This window comes from Sciurus vulgaris (assembly GCF_902686455.1).
Source record: "Sciurus vulgaris genome assembly, chromosome: 5".
NCBI classification, from domain to species: domain Eukaryota; kingdom Metazoa; phylum Chordata; class Mammalia; order Rodentia; family Sciuridae; genus Sciurus; species Sciurus vulgaris.
Window position 1 is genome coordinate 169,656,807 of NC_136465.1, and position 16,421 is coordinate 169,673,227.

The following is a 16,421-nucleotide window of genomic DNA, read 5'->3' on the forward strand; positions in this document are numbered from 1 at the left end:
TTGGATAGGAGTTCCCCCTTCTAAAATTATTTACTACTTATTTGATTGAGGTGCTGAGGACTGAACCCAGGGCCTCATGCATGGTAGGCAAGTGCTCTGCCACTACACTGCACCCCTGGCCCCAGATATGAGCCCTTTGACAGATGCACAATTGTCTGCCTATACTCTTGTAGGTCTGCCTTCAGCTTTTTCATATAACTATTTTAACTTACTGGTGTTACTACCTGAAACTTCTCTACCACCAAAACAGCTATTCGAATGTCCCGTTTTTGAATAGACACTCTTATCTTTTCAGCTTGTTTGCTCAAATATCCCCACCAGAACACGCACTTGAGTTCACCGGAACAAATACGTCTCACCTTCCCCATCTCTGACTCCTCACCCATCTTTCCTTTCCTTTCTATTTAGGTTTCAGAACCTGTCATTTCAATCTCGTTGGCTGAATCTGCCTGGAAAAACCACAACCTTGAAACAATCCCACCATCAAAGCTGAGTGACAGCATAGGCAGGTAACTTGCTGGAGGAGAGCCCTTTACCTGAGCAGCTGTGTGACAAAACAGTGGCACCAGCAGCAGAGACCCTTGGTGCTGCCAGCCCTGGCGCCAGGCGTCTTCAGTCAGCTAGCACTCCCGCTTTCTACAAGAGCATTTCAAACTTGCTTTCCCCTCTTTAAACCTCAGGATTTTTCTTCTTTCTACTTAAATAATTTTGTTGAAAAATAAGAATTCCCTATAAAAGAGCACCTATTTTTGAGTGTGTATTCTGTCAGGCCTGATCTAAGCCTTTAATAAAAAGTGGGACTTAAACAGTGTTCCTTAGTTTCCAGATACTAACCTAAGTATTTCACATTTTTTAAGAAATTTAATTCTTTCAATCTTTTTTTTTTAAACTGAGAGCTTGGCTGGGTGCAGTGGTGCCCAGTGGCTCAAGAGGTCGAGGCAGGAGGATAGCAAGTTTGAGGCCAGCCTCAGCAACTTAGACCCTGTCTCAAAAATAAGCAAAAAGGGCTGGGGATGTAGCTCAGAGGTAGAGCACCCCTGGTTCAATTCCCAGTAATGAAAATAAATAAAAATAAAAATGAGGGAACAGTGTATGTTGGTTTTTATTCTCATTCTTTAGATGAGGAGACTAAGGAACAGAAAGACTGTCTAAGTGATGGAGCAAGGATTCAGGCCCAGGCAGTCTGGTTCCAGAGTATATGTTCTTAACCACTATATTATACTGTGCTTTTCATGTATTATTTTAATTCTCACAATAACTCTATGAGGTAGGTACTATTATCCCCAACTGACAAAAAAGGAAGACACTAAGGCATAAAGAAGCATAACCAATGCCCAATGTCACACGATAAGTGGTCCAGCAGGAGTTCCGTCAGGCAGCCCCAGTTTCATAAGCTGACCCCTTCCTGTAGCCTGGCACACCCCATCCTCATAGGTCTTTCTCATCCAAAGGGAGACCATGTGTGCACCCCATTCTCTCACTTTCTCAGGACCCACATCTGAAGGAACAAGAAGACTCCAGGGGTGGCGACAGGCATGGGCAGGAGATGGGAAGGCCAGCCCCACGCCAGCAACGGTATTTGCTTTACTATCTATCGCCAGCTGCTCAGCAACATAAACCACCTTTCCAGGCCGTGCTTTCCCCTTCTGTGGCCAGCCTCTGGCAGATGTGTTGCCCAGGCAGGGGACGAGATTGAAGGCTGGTGTGGCTCACAGACAGCTCACAGCAAGGACTGGCTGCCTGAGGGTTCTCCCCAATCCTGTGGCTGCAGCTATGCACCCGCTCTTCCAGCTGTGCGGCCGTGCCAATATGCACAGGAATCTGGGCTTCCTTTTATGTCCTAAAACTTCATCCTAGAAAGGAGGACTAAAATGTGTTGGTTTTAATGTCCTCGAATTTTTACATTCTTTTTTGAGCCAGGGTCTTGCTATGCTGCTCAGGCTGGCCTCAAGCCCCTGGGCTCAGGTGAGCCCTGAGCCTCCTGAGTAGCTGAAGCTACAGGTGTGTGTCATTTTGACTAGCTCCAAAGTCTCTTTTTTTTGGAGGAGCTGGGGATGGAACCCAGGGCCTCACGTGTTACGCCAGTGCTCTAACACTGAGAGCTACACTGCCAGCCTTTAAAACTCGTATTACTGGGAAATAAATTAATTTTTTGAACTTTCCCTATGAAAACTTTTTTTCTTTTTCTTTTTTTTCACTATTTATACACTATGAATACATGTTTTGTAATAATCTGAAAGGGCACAAGATTATTAATTTTCAAGTATCACAAGATGACAGCATATAACTTGAGCTAGTAAGGAATTTCTTGATGAATTCAAGAATAGTATTTTGATTCATGGAATATCCATTTTCTTCAATATCTACCCACCTCCCATTCTATTTTAATGGTAGTTTGCCTGGGTATAGAAATCTAGATTGGGGGAATAGGTCCCTTGAGAATTTTGAAGGCAATCTTCACTGTCCTCAGGCCTCTGGTTTTGCTTTGAGAATTCTGAAGGCATTATCGAGCCTGTTCCCTCACATGGAACCTTTCTCTTGCTCTCTCTGGTTTGCAGGGCTACCTCAGTATGTGGTGTTCAAAATAGTGTTTGCAATGATATGCCTTAATGTGGGTATATTTTATTTTCACCTATTTTGCTGAGAATTCTGTGGTCTCTTTCAAGTTCCTTCAGTCCTGGGAAATTTTCTTAAATTAGTCTGTTAATTTCCACCCCACACATTTTCTTTCATTTTGGAACTCATATTATTAGATGCTAGATCTTCTGGATTGGTCCTCTAGTTTTTAAAATCTCTTTTTATTTTTTCAGCTCTTTGCCTTTTGACTCTATTTTCTAGCCTCTGGTTTATTTGAAACTAAATGTGTATCAGAATTCAGAATTTTTAGGATTTTAAAAAGGTCATGTGCCTATTACCATGTGCAAGGCCTTCTACCTTTAATGCACCTTTTATGGGTGCATTTTACATCCCTGCTCTTTCCCTAATCTAATGAAAGATCATAGTTTCCCTTTTTGCTAGCAACTGAACTTTCAAAGCACCACATTCTACTGTCATGTACAACTAATTAGAACAAATAAAATTTAAAAATTAAAAAACTGCTTTTATCAGAATGGATTTTAGGACACTAGCTCTGAAGAGTATGAGGGAAGAAAATGACAAAAGAGAAAAAATACAAATGGTTTATTAATTTGTATTGTTTGATAAGTCAGGGACCGCCTCTTTCTTTGAAACGAGAGCATTAGGTAGGGACAGTATTCCAGCTCACACACATTCAGCCTTCACTGTGTACCAGGCACAAGCAGCTGATATTCACTTTCTCATCTCATCATGTTTATATATTGAGCTGGGAAATGAACCAACTAACACTGATTTCCAGGGTTCAAGTGCCCTAACCACACTATTATACAATAAAAATCAGCTTTTAAAAGAAATCAAATTTTCCTTATAATATTTTAGAAAGTGGATTGGGACATCTTCACTCTGTCATTTTTTATTGTGCCTTAAAAATAATAATAAAATGAACCGACTACAATCCATATGTTGGTACCTTGACTAAATTTGTTAGCACTAAAAGCATTTCTAAAATGTTTTAAATGGAATATCTTACGGATTAAACTCAGGTGGAATTAGATAATATGTATTTCTTCTCAATGAGGAAAAATATTGTAACATAAGAGAATATTTTTCTAAAAAGTAAATTCTTGCCCTACATGCTTGTTTACTGAAAATCCACTTCATGGTGCTAAAATATGAATTAGAACACCTATGATTTAAGTGTGTGTATACACACACATGCACACGTGTGATATACTAAACATAAAATTTCTTTATTTGAAACAATTTTCTAGACACAGAAAAGTAATTCATGCCACACACACTGGCACACGCCTGTAATCCCAGTGGCCGAGGAGGCTAAGACAGAAGGATTGCGAGTTCAAAGCCAGCCTCAGCAAAAAGTGAGGCACTAAGCAACTCAGTGAGACCCTGTCTTTAAATAAAAGAAACACAAAATAGGGCTTGGGATGCAGTTCAGTGGCCTAGTGCCCGAGTTCAGTCCCCGGTAACCATCCTCCCCTCCAAAAAAGAAAGAAAAGTGAATTCACATCATAGAAATTCCTTACTTAAGGAAAATTACCTTTAGATTTGTTTTTATGAGAACTATGTAAGCATTTCTTCTGTGTTTGAATATTGCTATGAGAAGCTGAATTCTGAGAATGTGATCCTGTCTGAGTATTTAAATGTACTCCAGCACTTTTTCAATAAACTAGTAATTCAATTTCTTCAGAAAATATGTATTCTATTTTCTCAGTGGATCAAAGTATCATAAAAGGAATTATGAAAGGCACCTTTGTATGATCTGTCCTAATTATCTCTACCATAAGGTGAAAGAAAAAAACACCATCATGCTCCTAAATAAAAACTACAGCAAGCCATTTATTCTTTTTACCCAACAGTGAGAAGACATAGAAGTGATGTGCACACAAAGATCATCTCAACTTTTAAAAGCTTAATACCAAGCAACCCCTCCTTATCTGCAGGCTTACTTTCCATGGTTTCCATTACCTACAGTTCTACAGGCTGAAAATATTAAATAGAAAGCCCTGGAAATAAGCAAAGCATTAAGTTTTTTCAACTGTGAGCTGTTTTGGGCAGCATGATGAAATCTCCTGCCATCCTGCTCTGTCTCAATTGGTCCCACCCAGGACATGCATCACCCCTTTGTACAGTGTATCCACCCCCCCATCAGCCACTCAGTGGCCATCCTGGCTATCAGACTGGCTGTCCTGGTACAGCAGTGCTCGCATCCAAGAAACTCTTATTTTACTTCACAGCCACAAAGCACAAGAGTAGTGACACTGACAACTTGGATGTGTTAAACAGAAGCTATGAAGTGCTTCCTTTAAGTACAAAGGTGAAAGTTCTCAATTTTAATAAGGAAAGAAAATATTGCATGCTCAGCTACTAAAATCTACATAAAGAATGATTCTTTTATCCATGAGATTGTGAATAAGAAAAAGAAATGCATAAGAGTTCTGCTGTCACAAACTGCAAAAGTTCTGCCTGAAGCACATGATCATGCTTAAGATGGAAAAGGTATTAAAATTTTGTGAGTAAAAGACACAAACAGAAAGAATGTGTTCCAACTGACAGCAACATGTACTGTCAAAAAGCACTGAGCCTGCCCAAAGACTTAGTAAGGGGCTCCTGAAATGAACCACACCAAGTAATTTACTACACAAATTAAGGAACAGGTTTTAACTGGAACACACACAAACCAATCAATCAGTTTGTTTATGGCACTGGGGATTGAACCCAGGGCCTTGGGTATGCTTAGGCAGGTGTTATACCACTGAGCTACAATCCCCAGGTCTCAACTGAGAAAAACAAAACTTACTGGCAAAGCTGTGCCTGCCAATGAAAAAGCTGCTGCTGCATTTTTGGCACAGAGGAGTTGATTAAGGAAAAAAGATAAGAAAATCAGGCTCTTCTGGAAGAGGATGCCCAACTGAACTGAACTATAAATGTGCAAAGCAGGCACAGGGCATAAAACATGGAATTGAGGTAGGACAGAATAAACAAGGATAGGCAGAAAGGAATGGAGCAGGGAGGGAAAAGAAACTACTTTAAATCTAAGAACCTCTATGCACGCCCTCACCTTTATTCCCTAAGCCTGTTTTCCTCCTGGCATAAAATCCTTAAGAGTCCATGAATCTGAAGAGTACTGTGATTCTGGATGAGTAATGCCTAGGCACACTGCCAGCTTGTACAATGTATTTTCTTTAGATTAAATAAAGTCAAAGGAGAAATAATGTTACAGGCGTATGATGGAGGTGTGTTCCAAACATTATCTACTGACTCAATGATGTCAACTTAAAAATCTCAAAGAAAATCAGACCACCAGCCCACCCTGAGATCCACAGAATCTCAAACTCACCAGGCCGCTGTCACCCATGCTCACTATCTACAAGGTTTCCTCTGCAAAGAAGAGCCTAAGACTCCAAAGTACACAATCTCCAGGGCCTGTGCCTCTTCTTCCTTTGAATGAGGACCCTGCGCTGCTGCTTGTTTTCTTAAACAAACCACTGTGCCTCTTTTGATGCATCCTGAAATTTCTTTTTTGTTTTTGGGTACGGGGGATTGAACTCAGGGGCACATTCCCAGTCCTATTTTGTATTTTATGTAGAGACAGGGTCTCAGTGAATTGCTTAGCACCTTGCTTTTGCTGAGGCTGGTTTTGAACTCACGATCCTCCTGCCTCAGTCTCCTGAACCTCTGGGATTACAGGCATGCTCCACCATGCTTGGCCTGAAATTTCTTTGCATGGTCTAAGAACCTGCCAGGGCCAAGTTGAGGTCCCCTTCTCCTCTCTGTGGGAATGTCCTCAGACTTCTATCCAATGACAGAGGACAGATTAACTCTGGTATTATGCGGCAATTCTGCAGGGCGAACAAAAAAGAAAAAGCCAGGCAGAGTTTGCAGAGCAAAGAACTCATGCACTCTCAAAAACTTTAAGAGAGAAGATCATATTCACATTATTTTTATTATAGTATATTACTATAATTGTTCCTATTTTATTACCAGTTTTTGTTGTCAACCATTTACTGTGCTCGATTCATAATTTAAACTTCATTATAGTCATGAATGTACACAGGCATAGAAGAACCCAGACTACAGTTAGAATTGATAATTATCTGTAGTTTTGGGCATTCACAGCGGGGTCTTGAACTATATCCCCCAGTGACAAGGGAGGATGACTGTATCTCACTGTTATTTATTATTTTAATGTATATTTTAGAATGAATGAGAGAACTCTTGTCAGTACATTCAAGCTAGAGCTCTCAGGTTTAAGGTTGAAGAGTAAACGGAAGGTAAGATGATAAGCTCACCTTTCATTTTCATGAATGTCTTTCATTTTTATCATTTGCATAGGGAAGCAGGAAAAATAAAAACAAAAACCACTTGAGAGCAGAGCTCCTGAGGTCTAGCTCTGTAGTCAGTCAGCTGTAACCTTGCTGCCATCATTTAACACTGCTGACCTCAGTTGTACAAGGAAGGCATAACAAGATTCTATAATCTGTCTCTCTTGAAACCAGTGATTCTCATCAGAGTTTACCAACTTTAAAAGACAGCACAAAATATTTATTTAAAAAATGTACAACTCTTACAGACAGGTTAAAAAACACATGCCCCCAAATAATCACCATTATTTCATTATCCTTGCTGTAAGACGTGAGAGCTATAAACAGGGTCAATAGACCATAGCATTACTGTTCCTAGTAATTTTTAAATTTAGTTTCTTTTTGGCAATAGCCATGAATTTAGCAATATTAACAGTGTGAAAAACCATACCTTGGATGTTACATGAGCTAAAGGGCAATTTTCTCTATTCAACAATAAACAGGCCTGGTTAAGAGTGGCTTTCTGTGGCAACTCTTGCATTATCAGGGCAGGCTATAGATTCCTTGTGGATCCAGCTTAAAGCAGTCAAGCTGCTCATGGGCATCGGAACTCTGGAATATACACAAAATTATTTTGAAGGGTAAACTGATAAAGAATATAGATAATTTAGATAGCTCAAAGTACTCTGTCTTTTATTACGTTGGGGGGAAACCGAGAGCCACTCTTAGAAGGGTGGATGCCTGGTGAATGAATTCCTTTGTAGTCCCAGGCCCCTAATTTAAGGCTGGCAACAAGCTAATGATACCTACGGTGCAGGCTGAAGGTAACAGGGCCTAATAATACACAATGAGATAGAAGGACTTTGGCCCCATTGTCTCCATACATTCCAGAAGTTCTCATTTGGGCAAATGGACCTACTGATAAGGGCTATAATTTCTTGGTAATGTTCTAGTAGGTCACCAGTCTGCAAGAAACTGTCAAGTGTTATCAGATAAAGGAGTCAGTGGACAATTCCAAATGACAGTATTAAAATGTAAGAGAAACTGGCTTTAACCCCAGAGAAAGGGTGTGTAACATAGCAAAGACACTGAAGACAGTGGGCAACAGGTGTGTCTAAAGCTCAGGGAGGAGGGCTGTAAGATCTAAAGCTGATTACTGCATTAGGATGGGCCACTCAGCTATTTTCTCAAAGCTGCTTTCAATTCCCTAAGTCTTGTGCAAATACTTGAAATGACCCTCAGACATTTAGCCATTACAAGTTCTCTGGCCTTATGTGTAATGTCCTCTATGATTTAACCCCTACCAACCATTCTTATTGAGCATTAATATTTCAGAAGAGCCTTCTGTATCAGTTCTATACACACCATACTCAGAATGCCATACTATATACTATTAATACATGCAATTTTTACTTGTCAACTAAAAAAAAACCCTTATATGACAGTCTCACTGCTAAACAGGAACCCCTTTCAGCTCTTAAACACTATTGAGCATCCAAAGAGTTTTTTTTTTTTTTTTTGTGGATTATTGCTACTGTTATTTACCATACGATGATTTTTTAAAAATTAAAGCATTCATTTAGATAACAGTAACAACCATGTTAACATAAATAACATTTTTATGAAAAATTATCTTCTAAAACATACATTTAGTTAGGAGAATGGCAATTTCATTTAAGTGTACATTTATTCTGTTGCAGTATAATGTTCTGACTGAAATAAATGAAGAAAAATTTAGCCTCATATAGAGAGCTGGAAAAGAGAGAAGTATTTAAATAGCCTTCTCAGATTACTGTGGGCTGTCTTTGATAACACATCAAATTTTGACTAATAGTTTCTGGCTGGAGATTGTGAACCCAGGGCCTCACATGTGCTAGGCAAACACTCTACAACTAAGCTATATTCCCAAGGCTGAAAAGCAGTAGTTTCTTAAAGGCTAACTGTAGTGTTGGACCTGAAACCTTCTCAGTGAACTTTTCATACTTTGTTACAGTAAACTTCACAGGATGATCATGTACACCGCATGGATCTTTCACTCAGGCATGATTCTGTAACATTATACATGAATCATTTGTAAATTTAAAATACTGGCTTACCAGTGAGTCAGGGAGCTTTCAGTACATTTCATACAGAGTCTGCCCTTCTTTCCAACACATTTGTTAATATCACCACTGATTTCATCAGACAAACCTAAGTACAGTCACATGTCACTTAATAGCAAGGATACATTCTGAGAAGTAGTGTAGGCAATTTTGTTGCTGTACAAATATCATAGAGTATACCAGCACAAAGCTAGATGGCATGGCCTACTAAATAGCTCGGCTACAGAGGACAACCTACTACTTCTAGGCTACAAGCCCATACAGCATGTTATCATACTGGATACTGTAGGCAACCATAATATAAAAGTAGGCACTTGTGGATCTAAACATATCTATGCCCAGAAAAGGTACAATAAAAATATGGCATAAAAGATAAAAAATGTACACATGTATAGGGCACTTACTGTGAATGGAGCTTGCAGGACTGGAAGTTATTCTGGGTAAGTCAGTAAGTGAGCTTACTATAACCTTTTACTTTCTAAATGTAAAAAAATTTTAAACTTTTGACTTTTAAAATTTAGCTTAAGACACACATTGTACTACTATACAAAAGATGTTCTTTATTTATGTCCTTATTCTATAAGCTTTTTCCTATATTGAAGTTTTAAAATTTTATTTACTTTTTAATTTTCTTGTTAGAAACTAAGACACAAATGACACACATCAGCCTAGGGCCTCAGAGAATCAGGATCATCAATGCCATTATCTTCCACCTTCACATTCTGTCCCACTGGAAGGTTTTCAGGGGCAGTAAAACACACAAAGCTAGCATCTCTATAGCAATGCCGCCTTCTGGAATCCTTCCTGAAGGACTGGCCTGGGACTGTTTTACAGTTAACTTTCATCTATATGTATTAGAAAGCAATATTCTAAAACAACAATATAAAGTATGGTACAGGGCTGGGGATGTAGCTCAGCTGGTAGAGTGCTTGCCTCGCATGCAGAAGGCCCTGGGTCGATCCGCAGCAGCGCAGGATAGTGAATACCTGAAGTAGCAGCATAGTCGCTGAGGATCATCATCAAGTGTGATGTACCATCATTATGTATGATTAGTGCACATGTCAGACTTTCATATGACAGGTAGTACAGTAGGTGTGTTTAGACCAGCATCACCACAAACACATAAACAATGTCCTGCACTATGACTTTATACCTGTCATCATTACATGATAGGAATTTTTCAGCTCCACTATAACCTCATAGGACCACTGATCTATATGTGGTCCACTGTTGACCAAAATGTCTCTATACAGCACATGACTATACTTTAGGAAGCCCACAGAGGAGGATACAAATTTCTCAAAATTCAAATTTTTGCAGAGGTGACAGGCCTAGTCATTTAAAAAAAAAAAAAAAAAAAAAAAAAAGTCTGCCAGATCCCCAAGCCAGAACACTGCACTTTGTGCATCAGTTGTTCTATCAAGAAAAAAAGGTGCCCCAAGAAAAAAGCATCTGTAGTTCAACCTGTGGCTCAGTCAACAAGTGCTTTTGCTTGAGACAATGGAAGTATTCTGGAATGTAGCCCAAATGCTCAGTGAACACTTTACATTTTGCCACCAAGAACTTGAAAAAGATAAGGTACTCCACAGTGAGGAATTAATAAAATTAATATTTTCCTGACTGTTTAATCAAGGGCACTCTTAAGTGAATCTGCTTTTTTGTTGTTATTCTCCTGTGAGTTCAGGATGGTAAGGGATATGATGACTACTAGCAACACAGTTTAGTGTCACTGTCTAGAGTTCATGCTAATGTACTGGCAATTTTAGCAACACTGACCATTGCTTTTGCATTGATAGAAAAGCCAGCACATACAATGAAAACGGTAACTAATGTTTTAAGTATGATTTTTAAAATACTTTGACTTAGTGGCCCCCCAAAAAAGTCTTGGGAACTGCCAGCAAGCTGTGAGCACCTTGGAAAATCATGGCCCTAGGGCAATACTCTTGCATACAGTGCCCACCTCCACTGGGGGCTATGGGTTCATCAAAGCATAAGGAAGTGGTACCTACTGCCCCAAAGCATCTCTTGACAACACCGCCATCACACTCTCTCCCGGCAGCACTCAGTGGTACTTCTGTTTTTCAAATTGGACTTTCATATGTTCCCTGAGGGCAGGGGCCTTATATTATCTTTTTACATACACCCAGTCCTAGTATACTGTGCGCATAAGAAGCATAGACAAAACATGTTATAAATGACCAGAACAACAAAATTTATGAGAAAGAACACAGGCCATGTGCTCAAATCCTCATGCTGCCACTTATTAGTTGTGTGATCTTTGACAAATTACTAAATCTCAGCCTCAAATTCTTCATCTGTAAAAATGGAGTAATAACAATAACTATTTTCACAGTGTGGCTGTGATAATTCAGTGGAGCTAATACATAGAAAGGGCTTCCAACTATCTAGTACAGAGTAAGTGCTCCAGTGTATTAATCATGTTGTGGTTAGTATTAATTAGTTGTTGTCCCTTATACATATGTATTTTTAAAAACTTGAAGTATCATACTTTGTTGTTGCTTTTCAAAGATAGCTCTAAGACACTGTGTTCTGAAGAGTCTGTAAAGGGAATACATACTTTTTTCTAACTATCCAGTTGAAAACCCTTTCGTTTATTTGATTTAATAATGTGTCATGTCTTCTAAGAATGCCAATTATGTCACACAAACTAAGAAAAAGTTCATATTTATATTATGTGGAAGGATGTTGGAGAAGTGAATTTTGTTACCTAAGCTAACATGTTAACTCAGTATTTTTAAAAGCACATTATGCTTAATATACCTTAATATACTCCTCATCAGCATTAAAAACATGTGCTAAACGTTCATTGTGTACAAGTATGAGTGGTAAAAAGAGGTTAAGAATTATTCCCTGCCATCTAAGAACATATAATCCAATATACAAATATAAACTTTATGTCTAAAGATTATTCCCTAAAGTTTGTCCACCTCAAATACTTTGGTTATTTTTGCCTGCTGCCATTTAGAAAAATATCAAAAACATCTAAGAACTGGGGTCTTTTCTTCTCTGCAGGCAAGCTCCATGATAACCCCTGCAGGTCAGGAGGTGTCTGCCTCACTGCCACCTCTACTGCTAATGCACAGTAGGGGGCCAATTGATTGTCAAAACCAGCTTCATCTTAAGAGCAGAAGAAACTTCTAACTTGATGTTAAACAATCAACTTCTAAAACTTATTTTTAAAATAAAGATGCCAGAATTTAATGATTAGCTCTCGTTTTTTGGTATGAGAAGTTCTTTCTTTTTGTCCTCTCTGTCAACAAGATAAGGCTGTACAACCTAAACAAGGTAGATGCAGGTCACAGTAATAAAAAGCACTAACAGTGCAAATACGAATAACTAAATTTAAAAGACCCCAGATGGTTAAAAGTAATTATCTTGAAGAACTACTTAAGTAATTTCCAAAGCATTTCTAAGTTATTCTCACAACAACTCTACAGTCAGAGAGCATCATTAGCTTCATTTGACAGAAAAAAACAAAACAAAACAAATCCTGGAGGTAAAATAATTTACTCACGCCTCAGTCATGACAATGAGGATGCCAGTCTCTACTACTTTGCCCCTGCAAGCACCCACCAAATCCTCTATATTCTACCTTCATTATTTGTTGTGAACGCATTCCCCTCTACACATCCACTGTGACTCTGATGGCAGTAGTGATTCCAGGTGCAGGGACCTTCCCAACCAGTCTCCCTGCCCCTCTACTCACCTGTGTACACTGCAACAGAAAACCTTCTGGAAGTACATTCTGTGTACTTCATTTCTTTGCCCAAAACCTTCAATAAAGTCTCTGCTTCTCAGGCTGTTGATGTATTCAAATCTTCTTCCCAGTTTGTATTCAACAGACCTTTCTCCACCTTCTTTCCCATAAGTATCCAAACACCCAAAGTTTCAGTCAAAAGGAAACCCATGCTTTTACCCAAGGACATTCTGATCTTTCCCACTGCTCTAACTCTGCTTGAGAACTGGCCACATATGCACGACTGAATTCCTATCATGATGGTACAGGCCCAGATCCATGCTACCTCCATCAAGAAACCTCAGCTTCTCTGTCCTCAGAACAGCTGGAGTGTATCTGCAGCTGTGGCATGCAGAAAGAAAAAGCACAGATGGGCTACCTGTTTCTTCTTTTTCCTAGGAGGTATTTCTTGCATATATATCAAGTGCCAGGTACTGTGATAAAGCAGGGAATGAAGAGTTAATGAAAAAGTGCTTTTTTCTTTAAAAGCTCATGGTTTAGACAGAGAGACAAAATTAAATAAAATGTTAAAAGCTTATAAGTTCCATAAAAAGTGGTCAGGCTCAGGAGTCTACTTGAGCCCAGATGGAAGATTCTTAAGTCGGGCTTTGACTAGAGAAGTCAGGAAGGCTGTCCAGCAGAGATGACGCCTGGACTAAGTGGGAAAAGATGCTCTGGGCCTGAGAAGAGGACGGTGAACAGCACACACTCTTCCCTCAGCAGCTGGAGAAAGTGAGTCAGAGTGGAGAGTGGAGGGGAGGGACCCAGACCGCTGCCTACGAAGACCCTGATTCACTACAAAGGGCTGTTTTACAAACACAATACATACTTTTTGAAGGAAGCAATTTTTAAATTGAAAGATACAATACAAATTTAAGATATCATTAACTAATTTATAAAAAACAACACTTCCTATTGGTCTTTTGAATTTAATTGGTCACATGAATTATTAAACCATTTTATGAGACATATGAACAGATAGTAAGTTTAATAAAAATCACCTAAATGTTGTCAGACGTACATTTTATGATGTACTGCTCAACCTCTCTATACAACACGTCCTGAAACACACAAATGTACGCATGCTTACTCCAAAGGCAGTTAATTAGCTTTCACATTTAAAACATGCACTTAAAAAGAAGTTAAGAGTATCTTTCATCAGAGCTTCCTAGTAATCTCTCATTTTATTGTTAAAAATTTCCTAAACTCATAGAACTTTGCTACATCTATTCATACATGCAACTCAATGGGGATTTTCCATTTTGAACCAGGCTTCTTTTTTGTTTTTAAAATTTTTTAGTTGTCTATGGACCTTTATTTTATTTTATTATTTATATGTGGTGCTGAGAATTGAACCTAGTGCCTCACACAAGCTACGCAAACGCTCTGCCACTGAGCCACAACCCCAGCACCCCCTGGCTTTTTTTAACCACAATCTCCCTCCCTCCTTTTCTCCCTTCCTTTCTTGTTAGTGGGAAGTGAGTTCAGGGATGCTGTACCTCTGAGCTACATTCCCAGCCCTTTTGCTTATTTGAGACAGGGTCTTGATATGTTGCTAAAGCTGGCCTTGAACTTCTAATCCTGATGCTTCAGCCCTCTGGGCACTGGAAATACAGGCGTGCACCACTGAGTCTAGCTTTCAGTATTTCTTTAGGAATTCAAACTGGTTGATAAAATCATACAGTGAACAGTTTCTGATATGGATGAGGAACATAAATTTCAACTGTATATATTTGCATTAAGGAGTAGAACTTGCTCTCAATCACTGCCACTGGGCAGATATAATCTGGGAGTTTGAGACAATGGGAAAGCAGGCAGGGGATGACAAGACAGAGTGACGGGCTGCGGTGAGGACAGGTGTAGAGGGAAATGATCAGGGGTGGGGACTTCTGGGTGTGAACAGCTCAGTGAATTTTTTCCTCAAAACAAAATGATGAGAGAAAAACTGGTCAAAGTCATTAAATACAGCCATTTCAGGGTTCTAAAAATCAATCAAAGGCAGACAATAAATAGAGAAAATTTCTGAAAAACTGCTAGAGTGCCAAGTAAAGAGGCACATACTTATAATCTCAGTGACTCAGGAGGTCAAAGCAGCAGAATTGCAAGTTCAAGGCCAGGCTCGGCAACTTAGAAAGATCCTTGACAACTTCATGAGATTCTGTCTCAAAATAAAAACTAAATTGTTAGGGTTCAGGGAAAGACCAACAGAAGCCTGAAAACTTAACATGGGGCCATGAAAAGCAGCAGCCTTTGCTGCAGAGACAATGAGGAAGGGGGAGGAAGAAGGCAAAAATCCCACAGCTTTGTCATCTACAAGTGGCAAATGTGGTAAGAAACTAACAGGGAAAACACAGTTCTTCTGGCTTGATGTTGTGGTCTGACTGGAGGGAGAGACTGGTTGGTCAGAAATCTGGAAGAGAGATGCTGGAAAAAAGAAATCTAGAAGGGCTAGATTCACTTCTCTCACATGCTGTGTTGCTATGAATCTACACAAATGAGGAGGCAGATAGGAATCTCAATAGGAAGAAAGCCTAGGGCAGACTTGGGGCCTGGCTGAACTGTGAATGCATGTCCCAACCCATAAGCTGTTGCTGGTGGATGCTTACAAACTACAGGTGCTTGAACTCAACCTTTGCTCTAATCACTTGTGACTACTAATCTATGGAGACAGAGGAGTGACTCTCAATCAAGCTAAAAAGGAGTAGTGCAAGTAGAAGTGGAAAGAGAGAAGAAGAAGAAAATCACTAAGCAGAAACTTCAGTGGCCTTACATTGTGTTGCAGTCAGACACAATAGAAAGTTTGCAAATTGCTTATACACACATGCTCCCTCCAAACAGGAAGCAGCACCCCAGAGTCACTACAAAACAAATTGTGTTAAAAAATTATGAGACATGCAAAAAACAGGAAGGTGTGACAGATTCAAGGAAGCAGGCAGTAACCAGAAGCAGACTCAGACTCAGATGCTGGATTTAGCAAATGATGTCAAAGTAATTAAACACAACATATTCAAAGAATTATAGGAAAATACAATAACAAGTAAGAAATCTTAATAAAGAAATACAAATTTAAGTGGCAATTCTAGAGCTAAAAAGTACAATAACTGAAATAAACTCACTAGGTGAGCTCAATAACAAATTTGAGATGGCAGAACAAAGAACAAGTGAACAGAAAACAGGATCAACATAAATTACTCGATTTAAAGAACAAACAAAAGATTGAAGAAAAATAAAACTTAAGATTCTGTTGAGGTTCAGATTAAATTTGATGATAAAACAATCTACAGACCCCCAAATCTCAAAAGATCCCAGTATAATAAAAACAGAGAGCCAGGCATGATGGCATGCACCTGTAATCCCAGCTACTTCAGGAGGCTGAGACAAGAGAATCTCAAGTTCAAGGTCAGTCTCAGCAACTTAATGAAACCCCCAGCAATTTATTAAAAATCCCTGTTTCCAAATAAAAAGTGTGTATCAATCAATACACACCACACATTACAGTGAAAATGCTCAAAGTTAAAGACAAAGAGAAAAATCTTGCTATCAGCAAAACAACTCACCACATACAGGGAACAATAATGAGATTAATATCTGACTTCTTACCAGAATTAAGTGATTTTCATGAGGCAAGGGTGCTGGGGGTTTGGAGAAGAAATTGTCAACCAA

At 39.2% G+C, this 16,421-nt stretch overlaps 1 protein-coding gene across 34 annotated transcripts in view; it reads right to left on the reverse strand.

Moving 5' to 3' along the window:
* Window positions 1–16,421, reverse strand: part of RBFOX2 (RNA binding fox-1 homolog 2) — a 272,039-nt gene that overhangs the window by 43,331 nt on the left and 212,287 nt on the right. The gene's annotated exons all lie outside the window — the stretch shown is intronic.